The sequence below is a fragment of the Manis pentadactyla genome, chromosome 12 (assembly GCF_030020395.1).
Source record: "Manis pentadactyla isolate mManPen7 chromosome 12, mManPen7.hap1, whole genome shotgun sequence".
Lineage (NCBI taxonomy): Eukaryota > Metazoa > Chordata > Mammalia > Pholidota > Manidae > Manis > Manis pentadactyla.
The window spans coordinates 59,197,691-59,214,069 of record NC_080030.1 but is presented as its reverse complement, the minus strand read 5'-3'; the positions used below and the strand labels follow the sequence as shown (position 1 = coordinate 59,214,069).

General features: G+C 38.6%; 1 protein-coding gene across 14 annotated transcripts in view; it reads right to left on the bottom strand.

Moving 5' to 3' along the window:
• The window catches only part of EPB41L2 (erythrocyte membrane protein band 4.1 like 2), a 198,467-nt gene extending 182,385 nt beyond the window's left edge, over positions 1-16,082 (bottom strand). For 5 of the 14 annotated variants that reach the window (XM_036903798.2, XM_036903800.2, XM_036903802.2 and 2 more), the window contains exon 1: positions 15,929-16,078. The gene's annotated coding sequence lies outside the window, so the exon portion shown is untranslated. Of the gene's footprint in view, positions 1-15,777; positions 15,871-15,928 lie in introns of those variants that run through there. The other 9 variants (XM_036903795.2, XM_036903790.2, XM_036903796.2 and 6 more) reach the window with 6 other exon arrangements.
• Between the last annotated feature and the right edge of the window lie 297 nt (positions 16,083-16,379).

The window sequence follows — 16,379 nt, the reverse complement described above, 5'->3', positions numbered from 1 at the left end:
GTCATAATCAAACTTCACCCTGTTTTTCCATATGTTGACAAATTAAAGCCTCGGTATCAAGGTTTTATTCTGCTCTATGGCACATTTCCATAATGTAGATGCTTTCTGTGCTACGCCTAATAGAGATTTGACCCTGTACTTCAAAGGAAATTTTATCGCTTTTAAATAAATACATTCCTTGCTTTCAGCATCTGATAGGGTCACTTCAAAGGGACTCAGGAGCCAATCTGAAGGGGCTCCTACTAGCCAAAGTTAAGACAATTTGAACATTAGAAGAAAGCCTGTGCTTAACTGAAATATACTGAATATATAGAAATCCACATGCCAATAATTAAATTACACTCGAAAAGAAAAAGACAAACAAAAAACTTGAGAGAACCAATAAGGGCTTATTATGAAATTTGGTAATTTTATCCCGTACTTCAAATAGAAAACTGTAGTCCATGGGAATCAAACAGACCACTTGATGAAGGACAGCTATTTTGCACAGAAAATTGCAGGCTTATAAAGTTGAAGGAATGACAAAACTTAAAAATCCCACTTTAGAGTACAGTGTATCAGTTTTGCAAAACGTGAAGTTCTGGCAATTAGTTGCACAACATCAGTGTACTTAACATTACTGAGCTGTATGCTTAAAAAACAGTTAAGATGGTAAACTTTATGTTACGTGTGTGTATTTTCTCACAATTTTTTAAATCCCGTTTGGTGACCATTTTGCCACTGCCAATAAGAAAACTAATTCAGGTAAACATCACCAAAAGTGACTCATTTAACAAGTGAAAGATTGACAAGGCACTAGATATTTGGATGGCGCCAATGTCCCCATCCTCCCTGATTATGTGCCAGTCTCAAAGGGAAAAATACAATTTTACAACAGGGAGATCAGTCATCATCTTAATCAATCTTAGCCTCACTAATAGTGAGTAAACTACATTATGTGACTGCTGATATGATGCAATATGATATATAAAACTTGGCTGTTAAATATTCTTACCAAAAATGTTTATTCTGAATCTAATCAAGCCTTTAGCTCTAAATTCTACTTTACATTAAATAAAGAGTATAGAAGACTGAATTAAGTACCACCACATAGAAATAATCAAACAAACCCAGAAGAAGATTCTACTAGATATTAGGCCTTCTCTTGTTCTCTCTCCAGCAGATCACTGTGATGAAAAGACAGTGAAAGTAAGGGAGCAGACCTATTTTATATTTTAGATCAGGAGAGACTTAAATGTCACATAAACATACATAACCAGAAGCAGTATGTTCTCCATGACAGGATCCTGCTTTGATAAGCTAGGAAAGATGTCCTGGGGATGACTGGAGAAATTTTAATATAGAGTATATATGATAATATTAGAGAATTATTGCCAATTGATTGTTATATATAATGGTATTCTGGCTAAATGGGGAAATATCCATATTTTTTACAAAGATATAATAAAGAAATGGAGGTGAGATGTCATGAGTTCCATAATATAAGTTACTTCAGAGAAAAATTATATGGTAAAAAGTTAACGCAATGAAAAAGGACATAAGTAAGCAATGATCATCAATGGCAGCTTTTTAAAAAACATTAGGCAAAGCTTCATGGGAAACTTCACAATAGGTGGATCAAACTGGCTGACAACACCTGAACTCACTGATCAACCTTCATCCCAAAAGACTGCCCACCATACACTGTATTCCAAAGAGATTAAATTAGAAATAAACACCAATTCTGAGGGATTCTCCAAACCATGACCACCACCAAAATCAACCTTGAATCTTATTAAGCCTCAGATATTCCTACAATTCACAGGAAATTCAAGAGAGAAACATACTAAACACCACCAAATCAATTTGTTAGGATTGTTGTTGACCAAGGGATGAAATCAACAGAAACCAGAAAGTGGTGGTTTCTAAGAAAATGAATATGTTTCCTCAACAAATGAGCTGAAAGAAAAAGAGGAAGACGCTGTATGTTAGGGCTCTAACAGATATACCAACCATATGAAATGTGGTCCTTATTTGGGTCCTCACTTGAACAAACCAACTACAAAAAATTTATCAAAAATATGGGAAGATATGAACACTTCATTGACTATTTGACATTAAGGAAATACTAAACTTTTTAGAAATGACAACGGATTTGTGGGGTTTTTTTTTAATGCTTACTCATCACAGACATATAAAAAAGTATTTTTGAATGAATTAATAGAATATCTGGGATTTGCTTTAAAACAACCCACATACAAGGGGGTGACAAGGATTTGGGGGTACACAGATAACACAAATTTGATCATATGTTGATAATTAGCCAGAAAATGGGTATATGGAGATTCATTATTCTATTCTATGTTTATACATGCTTCCATTATTTAAAAAAAAATTAAGAAGGAGGCAGGGAATGGAGCCTAATCACAGAGCCTTCTGCATCTACTACCTAACATAATGAACACCAACTAAATTAAGTAAGATAAAATCTAGCAAAAGACTGAACAACATTGACAGAAGAAAGAAAAAAGATGTAAGGCTTATGCCACAAGCCTCAGAACAAACGAAAAAGGAGAAGATTCTAGTGAACAGCAATGTGACCCAATACCCAACTTTTAGAAAATGTACTAAACATGAGGGGAAAAAAACTAGGTGCTGAGGATATGGATGTGCTATCTTATCTATTTATTTGTATATCTGAAATTTTCCATGATAAAAAGAGGGAAAAACAAGGTTACATATATCCTTCAGTCAGTGCAGAATGCGTTTATTTATTTCTGACTTGCCATCTTCCCACTTTTAACCTTCTACTTGTAACTGCCAAGAGAGATATGGGGAGTAAGTAGTCACTAACAATACTTGCTCACTGGGTGGGAATTTGACCAGCAAAACTGAAATGTTTCCACATTGTGCTAGAAAAATCGAGGCTGATTTTACTGTGAAATGTCTCACTTTAACTGAAAACTGGGTTTGTGGTTTGTAGAAATTACTAAGCAATCTACTTTCTCCCTTTCTTTTTTGAAAATGAAGCTGGACTAGAAAATCTTGGGTAATTTGTATTTGGATGTGGTGTTTGCACAGGATTATTATCTTCCCAAATTTCTAAGTGGTTCCATCTGTTTTTATGGGGAATTTGGCTGAAAATGACTTCAAACAATGAAGAACTAAGTAAGAAATCCAGTCGCCTTTACAATTAAGTTTGGTAAACTCTGAGTGGTTTTAAGAAATAAAAGAACCAATGAAATATTTGTGGCAAAAAAGTATTTTAAAAACTGAACCTGAAGCTAATAAAAAAAAAGCATCTATATAACTACCAATTTACAGAACAGAAAAACAAGTTAAACTAAACCACAGGGATAAATCCAGCAAACAAAAAACTGAAAACACAGACAAATGGAAATCTGAACAGTGAATATTTCATGATATTAAGGATTTTACTGTTAATTTTTTAAGTGCATAGTGATTTTTTTCAACAGTCTTAGCTTTTAGAAATATATAATGAAATATACTTAGATGGAATGACAAGATGCCTGGGAGTTGCTTCAAATAGTACATTGGGGGTGGAATGAATAGGCATATAGATAAAAAAACAGGGCTAGTTATGAGCTCAGAAAGTAAAACTAGGTGATAGGACTGTTCTACAGGGGGTTGGTCATTACACTAGTCAATTTACTTTTGTATATATTTAAAACCTTCCAAATGGAGATTTTTCATTAAAAAAAGGAAATAAAGTTAGCTTACAAAATTATTCTTAGTTTTTAAAATTTTTAAGGTCTAAAAAAGAACATTTTGACTTACATAGAATATTAAATAAATTCAGAATTAATATTTTTCATCTTTAAGTAACTTCAATCGCCTTCAAATGCCAACAAGTCACAAAATAAGAATCACAAAATCTTAGATTTGGAGGAACCCTTAGTGGTCACCAAGTCCCATGTTCCACCCAGTGAATCTTCCTCCCACCTTCTAACAGGCAATTACCAGCCTCAAGCCTGCGACTTTCAATCCCTAGGAAAGTCACTCCCTCCCAAGGCAGCCCATTCCATTCTCTGCCTGCTCCAACTGTTAAAAGTTCCTTCCATACTAAGAAGGAAACGTCCCTTCTCCAAAACTTCTTAGTTTTACCCATGGAAAAAGAGTTTTTCAAAAACAGATCACAATCCATTGGTGAGCTGTGAAATCAAATTTGTGAATGGTTGACCAGCATTTATTATTATTATTATTATTACTATGTAGAAAAAATCTTGGAGCATAATGCACATACTAAGGCCAAGAACTAATTTATGAAGCTTGTTTCTGTTACTCAATACACATGCTATTCAATACACAATCTGTTATTCAATATATACACACAGACTTCCATATTGAAAAAGGGCCAAGATATAAAATCTATCTTACAGTGGATTATGTCAAAAAAAGTTAGAAAGCCAGTGCTCAATAAATGGGTTGCTCAAGTTGCTCACTCCAGCAAGTCTCAACCCTTCATTTATTTCAACAGCTAGTTCCTCATGTGCTATAATTTCTCCTAAGCTTAACATCCATGGACCCATATGGTGTCAGTTTGTCTAAGCTTCTGCTCATTTTTACTGAACAAATACATACTTAGTGCATACTACATACCCATAAAATGCAGTATCGAAAAATTAACAAAATATTCTAGGTCAATGCAGAATAATCAGTTACAGCCCACGGTTCTGCATAAATATTTCACATATTCATGTAAAAACTTTCTTTGAGATACTGGTAGAAATTCTTCTAAGTCATATAAGCATCCAGAGTTCAAGAGGACGACAGCCTGGAAAGAGATTTGGGCTAATAGATTATGATGGCAGATGAAGTCTTAGGTGATGAAATAAATCAGAGCTAAGAATCAAGGTTGAGGATAGAACCTTGGGCAACAGGAAATACTGAAGAAATAGAGGAAAAGAAATCTGCACAGAGCTGAAGAAAAAGTAAAACAAAGAGTTCTAACATGTAAAGAGAGAATTTCAAAAACAGTATGTTTGGTCAACAATGTCAAAAATAAAGGGAAAAAATATATTCAATAGATTTGGCAACAGGACCATCTATTACCTGGAAAAGAACAAATTTCAGTGGAGTTGAGAGACCAGAAGTCAGAATGTCTTGTACTGAAGAATATAAAAGCCATCTACTTCTTTTTAATAAAATTTCACAATGAATAGAAGGCCACGACTGTACTGTTTTACAACTCTTTCCAAGGAGCTTATAATTAAGCAGACTTAACTTTTATTTCTAGCAAATTTCATCTTGTTTATTTATATCAACCCATTTTGTAGCTAGTAAGACAATATGTAGAGGGCTTATTAGATTTCCCTACAAACTTCCATGAAATCTGTAAATGTTATCGGCAGTCCTTGTCTGTCACCCTAAGTATTACTGGCAAAAATATTTCAGAGAAGAGATGATCAGGGTTAAAATTTCATAAATAACCACAACCACTACAACTTCCCTCCACGAGTTTTTCCCAAAGTTTCTATAAAGATATCATGAAAGCTTTACCAAATGTTTTACCAAAATCCTACATCTATGTTTTTCTTCTAAGGAAAGGTACTTTAAATCAACTTCTCTACAAACAGAGACAAATGAATGAGACACAGACAATATCTTATGTGGATTAGGACTTATTCCAGGGCATCAGAAACACTTAAGAGAAAGACACAGAAGAAATATCACTTGCCCCATGTCACACTTAGTAACTGATAAACTGGGGCTGGGGGGAACTTGGAGTTACAACAGTTTTCTTTCTACCCTCTTCTCTTTTCAGAAAAAAATCAGTTACTTGTCCGTTAAAATTCCAATCACTGTAGACCCAGGACAAACTCCCACAGAAGTCTATACTTTTCAGGATGAATCAGTGATAGCCAAAGTTCCCACAATACACCTGGCATTTCAAGATAACCATGCAAAGACAAAAATTTTCATCAGTCAATGTTACTCTGACTGTTAACTTCAGCAATTTCTTGGTAACCTGTCAACATTCCAGGTGGACTCAACATTTCATTTAAAAAAACAGTGGGAGAGAAGACATCAGTGGTTACCACCTTACTTTCTATGTGCTTCCACTTTCCTCCCTTTCTCCTTGATAACTAAAGCGCAGTAAATGAACATGAATAGAATCTCATTAACTGCTTTCAAGTTTATGAATGAAAACTACCCGTCATCAAGTTATATACCCTGATACAATAACGTAGCATTGGCTCTGGTTCAAACACTTACCTCTGGGAACAGAAATGCACGTAGGAAAAGGTGTGAAAAAGGAATTTACATACTCTCAAGGATAATGCAGGACAATAGTTACAACTCTAGGTTCCAGAACCAGACAGCCTGGGTTCAAATCTATGCTTGGCCATTAACTGAGTGACGCTGACACTGTGATTCCTCAGTTTTCTTACCAGGCGAGCCTAGGATAAAAGTATCTGCACACAAGGTTACTGTAAAGATTCAATGAATAAATATATGTAAAAGTGCTTATAGAACTGTGTCTGACACATTTTATGTATTCAAGAAATGTATTTTCTAATTTAACATGCAATGTCTTTACAAAGAAAATATATGGAACTATATTTTAATGAAAGTACAATTTAAACTAATTCAATATGCAATGACTACAAAAATATACTATATTTTAATTAAAAGTATGAATTAAAATATAAACTATCACCAACATAAAAATTCTGCCCACATTAGTTAGAAAAAGCACTTCAACTATTAAATGATTGTCAGCTTCAGCTACAATATCAGCGTCCTACATATGATTTCTACACTAATATATAATCAACGTTTGAGGCATGTACTTTCCCTTCCACACTGCCAGGCAGACTATAGACGTGGCGGGATTCATGTAATTTCATAGTAACTGCGCAGTCCATTAAAATTCAGTCAGCTGAAAAAAGAAATATTCCACTTGATCTAATTCCAATATATTACCAACTAAACCATGCTAGCAAAAGAAGGAAAGAGAGAAGAGAGAGGGATGGGGGCAAGGAGGCAAAGGAAAGGGAGGGGAGTAAAAAGGAAAATATTAAAATATTAAAATCTAGTATAAACATAGGAGCAATGGGAAAAAAATACTGAACATTAAAATTACCCTAAGAATATAGTGGAATTTGAAAATTGGTTCCGATGTCGTTTAGAAATTGTTAGGTTTTTTTAGCACTGACAAAGGCATTTCCCATGTCCACAATACTACATTTAAATGAAACTGCTTTCACTGATAACAATATTCAGATATTTATTCCAAAAACATGACAACTGAATATGTCATAAACTAATTTCTGTATTTCTACAGAAGCAATAATGAACATGACCTCTATTTTAGAGATCAGAAGAAATCACACGCCAAAAAGAAATGGCAGGAGAAAATACCTTACTTATATATAAATGAAATGACACAATGTCTAGAATTTGCTTCAAAAGAATTTGTGGAAAGGGGGTTTCAGGGAGTGGAAAGGAAACACAGATGAAACAAAGCTGGCCCACCGGCTGGGAATTGTCAAAGCTGGGGGAGGGCACATGGGGTTCATTATACTACTATTCTCTCTACTTCTGAATACATTTTAAATTTCCATAATAAAAAGTTTTTTAAAGTTTTCTATAACCAACAATGATGCATTGTTTCTCCCAAAAAACCACTTCAATAGATAATCAGATACAGTAAAAATGTGGCTTAAAAAATATCTAACAAAAAACGGTCCTTCAAGAAGGGAGACATTATCTTTCACTGCTGTGTGCTGCACACAGCAAGTAACACACAGATCACTGATCTATAGAATGCTCTCAAATCCACCCTGGATTCTTTCCATTTAAGCTTCCAGAATGGGGGATGAAAGTGAACTGGCCTCAATTAGGAGAAAAGTTAGAGCCACATCTGCCCTACATATGCTGCCCACATCTCTGGCTCTTCACTGCAGAGTTGCAAAAGTCAAGAAAAAATATCTTCCACATACCTTTATTTTTCTATTTGTGGGTTAGGGGAGATGGGGGGAAGGACGGATGTATTCACATTCCACATGTGCGCAATTTAAAACAGACAATCTTGGCATTAAGGAAATTAAGACACAGTCTTTACTGATGTTGATTTTAATGGCCAAAATCCAAAAGCAGTTCTGGTTACAAGCTTATGGATAAACTTGATTCCTTTGTCAGTAGACAGACCCAATTCATTACCTGGCACTTTAACCTTTCCCATATGCAATTTTTATTCAGTTTTTCAAGAAAAAATGTTTTTTCCTCTTTCTCCTGAAGATAGTGGATTAAAGAAAATCTTTCAAGGAAGATGTTCATTTAGCAGCTTTTCTACCAGAGTCTAAAAGCAACTAAACAGAGCATACTGGGGAAAAGTGAAATATTATCATAATAAAAAACGGGCTCCAAAAAATGAAGCCTGAGTATTTACCACCGTCTAGCATAAAACCACTGCCACATTTGCTTCCCATACTTGTGAAGGCATCTGGCACCATCTTCCCATAATCCCATAGGACTCCTACTTCTTGTTTTTTCAGTAGTATTTCAAAATGTTGACACATTTATTGAACTATTTGGAAGACCTTAGCTGTCTACCTTCAGGGCTCAAGACACAAATATATGAAAGCTACAGGACAGCCCTCCAGCTAAAAAACTTGGCAGGCTTCCTGAGTTCTCCAAGAAAACTTCAACTGGCAACTCTATTTAAACAGCAAAAGAGCATAGTGTGGAGGGAAGAACTCCAGACAGGAGGAGACCCTGCCTATACCTGAAACTCTTATTACTAAATTGCTGAATGACTTTGGGTAAGTTTAACCTTTTCCTGGGTCACTTTTCTTATCTGTCACACCTATGGTATGAAATTTTTTAAGAACCAAGTGGAAACATTTTAAGAGATTATTTTGAAAAGAAAAAACTTTACATACTAAAACAGAATTAACAAAAAAAAAAGTCTATGCCAGAAGTCACCATAGTTTCATGCTACTACCTATTGAAAGAAATGTATTGTGATCTCAAGAAAATCACATTTTGAACCCCCCAATGTTTCTTAAACTTTATTCACATACCTACTTCATAATTGTTGCCAAATACAAACAGCCACTGTATTATTTAATACTTATCTTAAAATCAGTTTACTTAAAAAATACCTACTTTCATCTTATGCTAAATAATATCAATGAGATCATAGTTTTGAAGTACTTGTATGTATTTCTGATGCACTCTGGCATATATATTTAACAATTAAAAGAAAAAGATTCCCCTGTGTACCACCTCAAATCATTTTAATGTACCACCACACTTTGAGGAAATACTGTCCCAAACTATTGCCCGGAACATCTTCTATATTAAGTGAATAGAGTACTTGAATTTATAAATCTCTAAAACCTACTGGGCAACTTAACACTAACCACACACATGCATGAGCCTTTGGACCTTCCTTCCTGAAGCCTCTTTAAATCTCACAGCCACTACCTTATTCAGGATCTCCATTTTTGTTTCACTTTCCCCAAACCCCAGACAAAAATCCCTAACTTGTGTTTGTCTTTACATTAGTGTAATTCTCACTATGCTTGCCCTAGTAATGAAATTTTTCTCCCTACAAGTATTTAACAGGGCCCACATGAGTTCAAAGGTTCCTTCTAATCACCAAATCAATTTTCAAATATTTAAATTTTTGCATGTAAACCATGTGTGAGTCTAAATATAAATATTTGGTACACTCTAAAATAAGGTTGTCATTTCTAATACATATCCACCAATGTTATTGTGTATTTTTAAATCTAACTCAAGCATATTATTGTAAGATTTATAAGTGCACTGAACTAATCCCTGAAATATCACAGGAAAAAATATACACATTTGCTGAACTCTTCCTGGAAAACACCTTTTTGTTAATGACATATCGGTCATCCACTCTCATTCACTCTACATGGTCACTCAATCACCTGACTTCTCTCTATATATTATATAACTGAAGTTCAATTCAACATATGGCATGAGTGAAAAAGGACAATTTTATTATGGCTGCAGTCCTTACCAAACTGTGAGCACCACGGCAAACTTGGGAATTTTATTTTTGTCAATTTAAAACCCTAAAATCAGTGGATGGAACATGACTTAATTTCCGCTCCCTCCCAAAGCCACACCAAAATGACAGTTAAGTAAGTTTAAAAAAAAAGGTACAAATCCACACATACAAAAAAACACATACAGGCCAGCAGATGAGATATATCAACAGAATTTTATAAGATGGAAAACAGATGTACAAAGTAACTGACTTAGCAGAACAGAGGAAGCCAAAACCTGAATTCCTGTTTTGGTGGGGGCCTACAAGAAACAATCTGACAGTTGGAGAAGCCCTTGGGACCCTTAGAAATTAAAGGTTCCAGATACCTCTGAGGGCTGGGGTAAAAGACAGGGCTCAAAACAGGAGACCGGCTGGAAATACAAGGAACATTTAAACCCCTCCTACACTAACACACACCCCAACCCACACACTCTCTCCCTCTCTCTCTCCAAACCTTTGCAGCCAGAAGACAGGAGGTTTACCCTCTAGACATGTTGAAGGAGGAAAAGCTCTGGTCTCAGACAACTCAGACCCAGAGAGCAGCTTGGGGCAGTACACACAAAATGAGGTGGTCCAATTACTCCATCAACAACCTCTCTCTCTCTCTCTCTCTCTCTCTCTCTCTCTCTCTCACACACACACACACACACACACACACACACACACACTAACTCACTCACTCTCTGCTAACAGTCTCAGGTGATTCCTGAACCCGGAGGCCCACACACGGGGCAACACCTTCCCTACTAACCCCACTCAAGGTCAAGAGTCTGAACTTGAACCCACTCTCCTTTCTGGTCCTCTAGGGAAATGGACCTCAGGTGAAAAGTAAGTAACCTGTTCAGGCAAAAAGAAAAAGAACCTAAAAATTATGGTAAGTGTAAATTATATTTTAATTTAATGTCTTCAAAATACTGGAACATGTACATATATTGGTAGAATACAGGAAACTCAAAAATATTATTAAACTCAGCACTGTAAGTTATATGGGTCCACCTCACCAGGAGGTCTGGAAACCTGAATTAAGGGCTTGGAAGAGATGATTAGAGAGCTGGTATCAGACCTATCTGAAAAGTTTTTAAAATCACAATTACCTTGAAAAAAATCAATTAGAGGGTAACATAAGTCTTTTAAACATTTGAAAATTATTTCATGGAGGTAGACAGTGAGGCAATAAAAAGAGCAAAGCAAGAGGAAATGAGCTTTTCAATCACAGCATGAAAGACTTAGTTTAGGTATGATGGACTTCCCTGCCTGACCTAGGCAAGATGGTCCTACAGATGAACAGTGACAAAATCACCCTGGAACCCTTTCCATGCCCTCTGGTTCTTAACACAGAATTTAGTTACACTTGTGAAATATCAGCTTGGCTACCTAAAGCGAAACCTTATCTAAGATACTTCTCAGAGTAAATAAAAAGATCATTTTTATTCCTCAAATGTAATCCATACACTATAAAGATTATTTGGAAGACAATCCATATACATTTAGACCTGTATGACTCTAATACACTAATGCAAAAAAATGCTAAAATGTAGAGCTGTATCTGTGAAATAAAAGGACAGTTCCATTCTAAAAGTAGCTGAGAATATGAAATGAGCCTAATTTCGATCTTTCAAAAAAAAATCCAGAAGCATTAAGAATGTACTCATAGGCGGCATGCTCCCTTCTCCTAAGGGGTAAGAGACATCAATTTAAAAATGAGAAAATTTAGAAAACCACTGAAATCCTCATTGAAATAAATACTATCCCAAACATCAGGTATTTAGAAAATGGGCCCTTCTAGACATGAAAAACACGCATCCAAGAAACCCACAGACCTCAAGCCAACCACAAAACAAGGGGAAACAACATCCAATAGTAAGAAAAGTAAATCCCCTCTATGAAATATTACCTACATTTCCTTTCTACATTAAATAGTACCAGGTTCTTCAATGTCAACTCCAACTTTCAAAGAATCTTCACTCAAAGTGCCTCCAATATTTTACAGAACAGTCAATGAATAGATTCATCAAACGTACTAAGTACAAATGTTACAGGTGCTTCACATAACATATATACATACATGTATATGTGTACAATTATATATTATGTACAGATAGATGTATTCCCTCTCTCGCACAAAATACACGTTCATACACACTTTATAGAAAAACTAAAAAGGCACTGGTTATCACTATCAGTTATTTCTAGCTATTAGAGAGGATTTCTTTCTTTCCTTTTTAGCTTACCTGTAGCTTCCACTCCAACATGGTATTCAAGCTATTTCCCCTACAGTTAATGATACCAGGCATTAACTCCACTTTAGATTTTAGTCTGAGGAACTGCCCAGTCAGGTCAATCTAAAAATCTTATGAATATAAAATTGCTGCTTTGTGCCAAACACAAAACATCCTTTGGGCATTCCCAAAGGATACTCTGTCTGCAATCTGTAGGGGCATCACACACAAATCTATTAACTCAGGTCTTCCTAAGAGGCTGGAAATGTTTGTGCATTGGGGAGAAAGGCAAGGGCTGAGTGGGCTTTCTGACTCCTAAAGGTCCAACCCTGAGATTCCAAAATTCCATAAAAGGGTAGTAAATTAGGGTTTGGCCAGTAGTTGCTGACTACTGAAGCCAGCATAAACATTTACTTGAGGCTTTTAAATCTGTAAGGGTACCCAGTGGTTAGGTACAGTAATTCTGAATCTGAAAAAACAAACAAGGCCACTGGAAATGTTTCTAAGTAAACCCCAAAAAAGGTGGGGTGGGAGAGGTGGGCACTTCATTGTTTTCTCCAAGTAAACAACACAAATTTTAGAAATGCAAAATTAAACTCTCAGCAGTATTGATCACTATAAACTATTTTACTGCCTTATAAAAATACTAGCAATTCATACTTTACAAAAAAGTCCACACACAGCCTTTAAAGACTACTTCAGCTCAAAACAGAGAAAAAGACCCATACTTTCCAGTGGAAACAGAAACAAAGGCAAATCTTTCAAAATATTTAGCATTCTACTATATAAAATATAAACCTCCATATTATTCCTACATAAAATAGCAAAGATAAAACCTTTGTAGTTCTCCAGCCACAGTAATATGAGAGTGGTGATTCAAAGCAAAACCTATTTTAAACATAACTATACGATATTACTAATTAGAGTAATTTTACCAATAAATATTTTGGTTAAACACTGCTTTGTCATCTTGTGTGCATTTTTAATTGAAAGCAAGCTGATGGGTAGTACACGTGGACATGGTTATGATTTTTAAAAATCTATTTTTAAAATCTGGTAACTGGATAGGTTTTCTAAACTCAATTCTGTACAACTGGTAATTTGGAAAGGGTAAACCACAAGAATGTTACGTTAAGAAGCAAAGAACCTCACAAGCTTACCAACTCAGGTCAGCACAAAGCTAAACTGGAAACCTCCAAGTGCTAACACACTTAATGATGAGCTGGCAGTCACTAACGCATGTACATATGCAAACTGTACTAACAGCTCCCTCTCCAAATACGGTTAAGACTTATCTGAATTTCCTGGTTTTATATTTGCAGTTATTTTTTGGTGGGCCTGTCTTTAGCTTCATCCTCTAAATCTGCAAATTGGCTTATTTCTGCTCAGAATTGAATTTCAGGTTTTAATATATATACACGGTTGTACACATACCCAGTTGAATATACATACCCAATTGAAAATATTCCATACCAGTTTAAAATTTTTACATGAGTTAGTAATAATTTTACTGAAATTCTAACTTTTGTTAAATGATTTACCACTTTTAATCATTTTAAACAATTCCTGTCTAATTTAACTATTAAGAATTTGAAGCTGGGGGCTCAACTTACCCTATTTTCTCTAGAAAGTCTTTGCACACAACAATGCTCTACTTCGACTGAAGGTAAAAGACTGAAGAACTGTATGACTAAGTCTTTCTTAAAGAGAAATGTTTTAAAAGGAAAGAAACTGTCTCCTCTCCTTACTCTAAATGAGCAGCCTCTTGTTCTCAGCAGTCCTTCTGCACACAAGACCACTACTGACTACGGTGGGAATTCTGCCCAAGAAATTAGGAAGACAGGATAGGATTAAATTAGCCCTAAATCCACACCATTGTTCTCCAATAAATTCTAAAGAATAACTATCTGAGGTTTGATGGTTGTTCTCAAACTGAATTATAGGACTGATCACCCAAACTCTGGCAGGTGAACTGCCTAGCTCTTTAAAAAATGTCAGACTGATGGATGTACCCGTTGGCCCTTATCACAATCCAAGATTGCATTGCAATACAGCCCCATCAGTGGTTACAAGAGCAATCCAGTGATTTCTCACAGCAATGTGCCTGCAAAATAGAAATTAGGTGCTATTCGTTGCCCAGTAAACCTGTTCAAAGCCTGAGAAATTCTACGTCCCAGCTCCGTTAGTAGAGAAACTGAGTCATTTTCCCTCAAATGCTAAACCCATCGACTAAAATGCTAATTTTTCATACATTTGTAAGTAGAAAATGTGGAAATAATGGATTCTGGTGAGAAAAGAACAAAACAAGGGGAAAAATAAAGGGAACTGAAGAAAATGGAAGAATAAGGGGAAAACTGTAAGAATCATTTTTTTAAAATCTTAAAAAACCGTAAGAAGAACAAGACGCCAGGCACACTCCAAGACACCATTTCAGATGCAAGAAGTTCAAGAAACTGAGGAAAAGATGTTAATTCAAAAAAATAAATAAAAGACATCCATGGCTTCCAGGTTCCACCTTCCCTCCCTCTTAAAAACAGGAGCAGCGGATGTGGTGATGGTGGTCCAATTTAAAGCATCCCGGGTCAGGAAGGCTCCACACAGAGACCCCCACCACCCATCCCGAAAATAATAGACTAGACAAGAGCCCTTCTAACCTCATCAAAAACTTGACGTCAGGAGAGGTTTGTAATCTCGGGAAGCACAGGGACCGACGCCCGGCCCCACCCCCACCGTCCATCCCGTTCCTTCCCCTCCCACCGCAGCTGGGGCACAGTCTCAGGATTGAGGATGCGGCCCCGGTGGCCAATTACTATCCTGCCTGCTCGGCTCTGTTCTCGTCTTTACCCTACAACTCACCTAAAAAACGCTCCCAACCCTCTGCCCCAGCCCGGGAGAAGGAAAATAAGCAATCTGTAGTGAGACAGCCCGGGCACTGGAACTGTAAGGATCGGAGCGCAAAAACGTGCTTCCCTTCCCGCATCCGCCCCAGCGGCGGGCGTCCTCCGCGACTGCGCGGGCGGCAACCTGGGGCGCCCGGGGACCCACGCCGGCCCGGCATGAGCTGCGCGTGGAGGTGGCGCGCCGCCCTCGCCCTGCTCCCCGCGGTGCCCACGCGAGCGGCGGGCCCAGGGAGGCGCGGCGTCCTCGCCCCCATTTCCTCTCCCAAAGTCATCCTCTCGAAGGACGCCGCCGCCGCCGCCCCCGAGCTCCCGCGCACAACGCCAGGCGCCGAAGGTGGGCGGCCGCTCCCTGCCGGGATAGGCTCGTGAGCCACAGCCCGCGCCCGGGACGGAGCCGGATTCCTCCTCCGGCCCTTGCGCGGTCCTCGCGACGCGTGACCCCAAGCCCCCACCTCTCCTGGCTCCCGGGAAGGAGGTGAGAGGAGGACCGCAGAGAGCGGGGAAGCGGCGATCCGGCCCGGAGCTATAGCACCCGGACCGCGGGACAGGACTGGGGTAACGCAAAGGGGAAGAGAGAGGGAGCCGCAGAAAATCCCAAAGCCGGCCGCCCTGCCCCCCGCGGTCGGACCGTCCCGCCACCGCTTCCTGCCAGGGATCAGCTTCCCAGCTGCAGCCAGAGGAAAAATCTGAGCCGCCCCTGCAGCTCCTCAGGGACTCGTCACTCGGCCCGGGCTCCGCGCCCCAAGCCCACCAATCCGTAGCCCCGCACTCCTCCTTACCCGGACACCGCGCCTCAGGAGGTTGCCAGCCGCTGGGACCGTCCTGCTGCAGCTCCAGCGCCGACCTGCGGGGCCCGCCTCCTCCCTCCGCCTCCTCCCTCCGCTAGGTTTCAAATTGAAATTCCCTGGCTGGGGCCGTCAGAAGACTCTGCGCGCCAGCCCCGCCCCCTCGCGGCGGAAGCCCCTCCTAAGCCCCCGCCGGGCGCGCCCCCGGCACGGAAACCCCCACGGGCCGCGCCACGCCCCCCGCTCCCAAGCCACGCCCCCGGGGCAGCCCTTCCCGCGGGATTCGCCGCGAGCTGTCGCCGGGTGCCGGGCGCTGGAGGGGCGTGTCGCGCCCCCAGAACTGTTCTGGATAATGACTGCTAATAAAGTATGCAAGGCGTTCTTACCCGCGAACCCGGCCTTAACGGCCTTTTAGTCAGCTTTTAAAAGTTACTTCTTCGAAGTG